Genomic DNA, 7103 nt, shown 5'->3' on the forward strand with positions numbered 1-7103 from the left:
AACATGGGAGTCATAATCACTCTTCCCATTCTCAACTTTTCTCTTATTCAATCCATCAGTAAATATTTCAAAATATGTCTTAAATTTGTTCATTTCTTGCCATCTTCACTATTACTACTCCCTGCACCCTCACATATCCCCCATCCCTGCCACTGTCATCTCTGTCTACACTGCTATGATGCTATGTGCTATGATAGCCTCCCTGTTGGTGTCCTATTTTCACTCATCCTTTTCTAGATAATTCCCCACTTTGGGAGTTACTCTTTTAAAACTTAAACATGCGCTTGTTGTCCTAAGACCTTTCAAAGGCTTCCTATTGCAGGTAGGTTAAAATCCTAACTACTTGATATGGCCTTCAGGGCCTTCTGTGCACTGACTGCTGACGGTAGGTGATAGTATCTCCTATCTCATGACAGTCCCTTGCCACCCCCATTGTTTCTTTGATTTTGAAATATCTTGTCTTCTGTCAGTTTCAAGCTAAACCAAGCTCATTCCACCCCAAGGCCTTTATGCTTCTTGTTTCTTCTCTGGAATATTCTTCATCTAAGTCTTGTTCACTCCATCTGACTTTTGAGGTTTCAATGCAAACCTTCAGAGAGACCTCCCAGGCTACCCACTTTAAATAGGTCCTTCAATTACTTACAGGGCCCAGCTTTTCCCCCATTTACAGCACATGTCACAAGTATTTTAATTATCTTTTTTGTTTACCTATTTTGGTAAGTATTCATGGTGTTAAACAAATAATTCCTTTGTCTGCCATTCTGGGCACAAGAGAGAACTGCTCTTCCTGGCTTGTAGTTGAATAATATCATGTAACTAATTTTGGCCTATTAGTTATGGGCAGACGTGAAATGAGTCACTTCCAGGCTTGTCATTGTAAGACCCTTCAGAACTCTTTCCTTCTACTACAGCAACTAGCAACATGCAAGATAGTGGCTACACAGTCAGTCTGGGTTCCTGTGTAACTACAATGAGCAGAGCTCCCTCACCATCCTATAATGGATATATAGGATGAATATGAATTTAACTTGTATTGTTTTCAGCCATTGAAATTGTGGTGTTTATTACTAGAGGAACACTGAACCAATCTTGACTAACACAGAAATTAGTGTCAGAATGGGAATGTTACTAGAACAAAACCTTTAAATAAATGGCATTGGCTCAGTGGCTGGGGAGTATACAACAAAGGAAGTGATAGGAGAAGCCGTAAAGATGGTGATTCATACTCACAGGAGTGAAACCTTTGGCAAAACTGTAATAATATGGGGAAGGTCTAGTAGTTCTAGAGGAAAAGGCCAGAAAATGGAAAGCTGGTGGCATGTATCAGTAACTATTCACTATATAAAATACTGTTACTGGTGGAGGGTGTCCAGGTTCTTGGCACTGTGAACAAAGAATTGGACAAAATGCACAAAGCAAGGAAAGAATTAAGCAACAAAAGCAGAGATTTATTGAAAATGAAAGCACACTCTGTAGCGTGGGAACAGGCTGGAGAAAGTGGCTCAAGGACCTGGTTACAGAATTTTCCGGGGTTTAAATACACTCTAGAGGTTTCCTGTTGGTTACTTGGTGTACACCCTATGTAAATGAAGTAGTGGCCCGCAATCAGTCTGATTGGTTGCAGGAGGGGAACAATCAGAGACTGAAGCAAAGTTACAGTTACACCCTATGCAAACGACTAATTGGTTGCAGAAAGTGATGAATCAGAGGCTGAAGTGAAGTTACAAAGTTATACTCCTATGCAAAGGAAGGCTTGGCCTGTAACCAACCGGATTGACTGCAGGAGGGGACCAGTCAGAGGTACTTACAATTTTTTATCTGACACCCAGAAAAGATGGGGGTTGCAAAGGGAGTAGCCTTGAGTCCATTTGTTACTTGGGCATGGGAAGTTGGGGTTTTCCTTTTGATTTAGTTTTAGGAAGTCAGTGTGAATCGGCCTTAGATGATTAAAAAAGATTTAATTAATCTCCCTGCCTCCAGACCCTATTCTCCTGTCTCAATACTACAGGAAATGATGAGTTTAGAAAATAATTGTCCAGCTTGCAGTTAGGAAAGAAAGTGATTATAGGGAGCTATAAACTTGGAGACATGCACGTTTAGAAGATGCAAGTGATTCTCATTATTATTCATTAAAAACAAAACTGAGATGAGCAACAAAGGTTGATTAGAACTCAACCTCTTGGCAAGGATCAAATTACGGGTGTGATAGTCACACCCATGACTAAAACCTCCGAATAGATTAAAGTGGTACCCCATGAATCTTTTCAGTTGAACAACTTGGCACAGGTCTTCCCATGACAGAGCTGGATAGATTCAAGGTACCTACAAGAAAGAATTAAAAGAGAAAGTTGTGACTTAGTGCAGTGGAGACACACACAATCATGGTATGTGGAGCTAGCTTGAATCAAATATGGAAAAAGCTGGCTAAATTTTTGAGAGACATGCCAAAATAGCTATCAGTCAAGACTAAAGGAAACTGTAAATGGACTCCAAGTGGGAGTGGGGCTTCAACCTTCTGTGGACAGAGTTGTCTGAGAACGCTGCTCAGACTCTAAGGAGAACACATTTTCCAGTGCTCACTTAAGGACAAGGAGGCCGGGTATAGTGGCTCACGCCTGTAATCCCAGCACTTTGGGAGGTTGAGGCGGGTGAATCACGAGGTCAGGAGTTTGAGACCAGCCTGGCCAACATGGTGAAACCCCATCTCTACTAAAAATACAAAAAATTAGCCGGGCATGGTGGCAGGTGCCTGTAAAATCTCAGCTACTCTGGAGGCTGAGGCAAGAGAATCGCTTGAACTTGGGAGGCGGAAGTTGCAGTGAGCCGAGATCACACTGCTGCACTCCAGCCCAGGCGACAGTGCAAGACTCTGTCTTCAAAAAAAAAAAAAAAAAAAAAAAAAAATAGATAAGGACAGGGATAATGTGGTGCAAACCCAAAAGTATCTGAGACAGGTCCTCAATCAATTTAGGAGTTTATTTTTCCAAGATTAAGGACATACCTGGAACAAATGAACATGGAATTGCAGAAACAGTCTGTGATCTGTGCCTTTCTTCAAAGAAGATTTTGAGAGTTTCAGTATTTAAAGGGGAAAAGTGGGCTGGAGGAGAGAAAGGGAGGGTATGATAATCCACATGTTGCTAGAGAAAAGGAGCAGGTAGCGAAATAGTCAATTGTGTATTTGTCTCATACTCAGTAAACCAGCATACTTTAGATAAGGTGAACATAAAGGAGCTACCTGTGGAGATGTTTAACCTTTTATCTGTTGCTATCTGCTTAGGAACAGAAAGGAAAGTCAGCTTCTTGCATGACTCAGCTTTCAGCTTAATTTTTTTTTTCTTTTAGCATTGTGAACTGGAGTTGTTTTTATTTTCCTTTCACATTTCGCTGCCCTTTTCTTTTTAAAATCTTTCGGAGAAAGCATTTTAGAAGAAAATGAGTCTCTGGTTTTGTCTGATCTCTCATGCTTAGGACAGTTTATTCCTAGAAAGACAGGTCCCAGATTGTTAGGAAAGCTCATTTTTAGCAGGTTGTAAGGTCTCGCATCCCACAAAGAAAAAAAAATGGGAGAGGAAGAGAGAAAGAAAACAACAAACAAACAAAAAGTGAAAACAGTCTTGGAAAACTGATATAGGCCATATTACTCTGAAGTCCATACATCAGTAGGCAGGTATAAAAGTGGTTTATGTATATAAATAGGTTGCTGTTATTTTCTTGCAAAGTTTAAGTTGTCTAGCTTCAGTTTGCACGGCTTTAAGAAGAGCACAGCTTAATTCCTAGTGATTTCAAGTCAGGAAAAATGGACAAAAAAAAAGGAAAAAGGGAAAAAAATTGAAAACATTTTGGAGACTTATAGTCAGGAAAAATTTTAGAATTCAGTCTAAATTGTGGAAAATAATAAAAATCAGAAACATTAGGCAAGACTAGAATCTAATAACAGGTGTACTATAGTTTGAAACATAATTTTTCTGTCTCCAATTTTCAAATTTTATTAAAGACAAAATCATAGTAGGACCAATTTATGTTTCAAATAAGTTTAATTCTATTTACTTGGCTTGATTATTTGCATAAAGTTCAGCAAGAATAATCATTTGCCATGCAGGCTCTCTCTTTCTCTTTATAAAATTGGCTTTGCTGGAAGCTTTTCATAAGGAATCTAAGATTTGAACTTTTTAAAAGCCTTGAGCCCAGCTAAGAATTTACTGTGCCTGCAGATACCTGTGTGAATTGGGTGAATTCCTCTTTTTTCAAGGTCCCAAGAAAACTTGAGTTTCCTGGGCCTGTCAGAAAGTGACATTCTTTACTTATCCCAAGTCAGGACGCTGCAAATAAAAATGTATGATCCCAGGTTTTCCAAGGGGCTTTTATTGGCTTTATAGGTCAGCCTCATTTTCTCAAGGCCATCTGAAAATGTCATTACAATCAAAGTCTTGATGAAATCACCAGTGTCTCCAATTATGTCCTGTTATAAAAGAAAATAGATTCTTATTGAATTTATGCAAAGAACTACATTGTCATAAACTAAGGATATTCACCAAATAGTTTCCAAATTCTAAAGCAATTGCAATGGAGTTGTTTTAAATTTTTCTTATTAGAGTATACTTTACTCAATTGTTAAAAGCTGTAAACAGCTTAAAGAAGAGAAAACTTTCTTGACTCTAGAAAACAAAACAGAAAGAATCAGCAAGTGTTTTAGACAAAAAGCCATAAAAGAGGATTTCAATCTTCTGTTAGTTCAGTCCATGCAATTAATTCCTGTTCTGCTCGATACTGGATCAGCAATCCTCCTGAATACATCAGCTCTCCATGAGAGTTCTGGGAGTTTTCTTTCTCTTTATTCCAATGGCATATTTTCGAAAGATATTAGAAACCTATATTTAAGAGTACTCCTCAGAGTTCTATAGCTGATTATAAACCACCCTATAAAAGGATGAAGTAAAACAATCATGGATGACAAAAGTCTTTGAACAGCCATGGGTAAAGATACAAATGACAAGGAAATTTGGTTACTTCTGTGGCATACAACAGTTTTACATAGCAATTATAATTATTACTGATAATATATACTAAGACATATCAGAATCTCAGGAATCTCATACAATTTTGGAACACATGCTAATGACACATTTATATAAATATAATCAAGCCAGGTGCAGTGGCTCACGCCTGTGATCCCAACACTTTGGGAGGCCAAGGCAGGTGGATCACTTGAGGTCAGGAGTTTGAGACCAGCCTGGCCAACATGGTGAAACCCCTCTCTGCTATAAATGCAAAAATTAGCCAGGCATGGTGGAGGACACCTGTAGTCCCAGCTACTCAGGAGGCTGAGGCAGGAGAATTGCTGGAACCCAGGAGGCAGAGGTTGCAGTGAGCTGAGATTGTGCCACTGCACTCAAGCCTGGGTGACAGAGTGAGTGAGACTGTATTTCATAAATAAGTGAATAAATAAATAAATATTATCCAAAGAAGTTTAAACACCATTTTATATTTGACAATGCCTCCTGTATGATTTTATTATACCAAATAAGCTGAATATGTCTCCTTTGGACTTCAGGGGACCTAATATCAAAACATTAATGAAGCCAAAAGGATTGAATTTATCATTTGATTTTGGAAAGTCTGTCAGATATTAAAAGTTTAAAACTCTTGGTATCACAAAATAGAGTCACAAGTCTTGTAAAATAAGTCATTTATTTAGACAAAGTGATAACTCAAAGATTTCCAAAAAAAAAGGCAAAAACTTTTATTCTTTGAGAAAGGAAACTGACTTTCCCAAACAATAAGCCCTAATAAAGACAGCATGAGGTGATTAAATCTGTCTCTCAAATTTCATAAACAAATCTATTAAATTTTATTTTTTGGTGTTTTTTTTGTTTGTTTTTGTTTTTTTTGTGAGACAAGGTCTTTCTCTGTTGTCCAGGCTGGAATGCAGTGGCATGATCTCAGCTCACTGCAACCTCCACTTCCCGGACTCAAGTGATCCTCCTGCCTTAGCCTCCCGAGTAGCTTAGTCCTGAATAGCTGGAACTACAGGTGTGTGCCACCCCACCAGGCTAATCCATTACATTTTAATCATCTTGACCATAAGATATAATTTCTATAAACCTTGTAATAACTTTTTTTTTAATTAGAGAGTGGGTTAATGCTCCAAGAAAACCTTGTTAATCTGACACAGGGGCTCAGATGCTCATCTTGCATAGTGTGCCATTGATATTAATTTTTAATTTACAGAGAAACTTTGAACTAATTTTCTCTCCCAGAATCAGCCCTATAATCTCACACACTCAGTGTGAGATTTCACACTAGTTCCTGGGCCTAGAGGGGTTGAATAGTTTTAACTTCTGACCCTGTGTCTCATGAATGCAGTTTACTTTGATTGTCATATTCTCTCAGGTCTGAAGATAAGGCTTTAGCTAATGTCAGTGCTTGCAAGAATTAGCAAGACTTGGTGTCTGTTTTAGATCCAGGAGTCAAAGCCCTGTAACTTAACAGCACAAAGACTTTAAAAAGAATACAGAAAATTACATGGATGTAATAACCTTAAGTTTTTAAAATCTCAGTTTTCTAGGACTTGAATAAGTAGGAAGAGTGTAGCCTAGGTCATAAGTGAAAGTTTTTTATTTAATAGAAGAGTTTAAAGCTAAGAGCACAGAATGTTATGTTGGAAGAAAACATTTTCATTAGATCTTTGGGATAAAACATTTTTAGCATCAGGCCACAACTACAGTTAGAACCTGAGGAAAAAAATTATAAGAGCTCATGAAAAAGTTGAAGGAGAGAGTTATTATCTCAGGCCTTCTCAAAGGGGAGAGAAAGCCAAAAACAGTGAGACACAATAAAAGTTGAGCTTTTGGGTTAAAAATGTTAAAATCTCTTATAATTTTATAAGAATAAATTAATACTTTAAGAAAATTTTGTTTTTCTAAACAATTCTTCAGTTTATTAATATATATTTTTAATATTAAAGGCCAATCTCTAGAAAGACTAGTATAAATAATTTCCTTTTTAAATTATAGCCAACTTGATCACATAAAGTTTTTTTTCATAATTTCTTTATACAAACCTTATTATGACTTACACAAACCATTTATAACATGGTTGGA

The sequence above is a fragment of the Gorilla gorilla genome, chromosome 6 (genome assembly GCF_029281585.2).
Source record: "Gorilla gorilla gorilla isolate KB3781 chromosome 6, NHGRI_mGorGor1-v2.1_pri, whole genome shotgun sequence".
Lineage (NCBI taxonomy): Eukaryota > Metazoa > Chordata > Mammalia > Primates > Hominidae > Gorilla > Gorilla gorilla.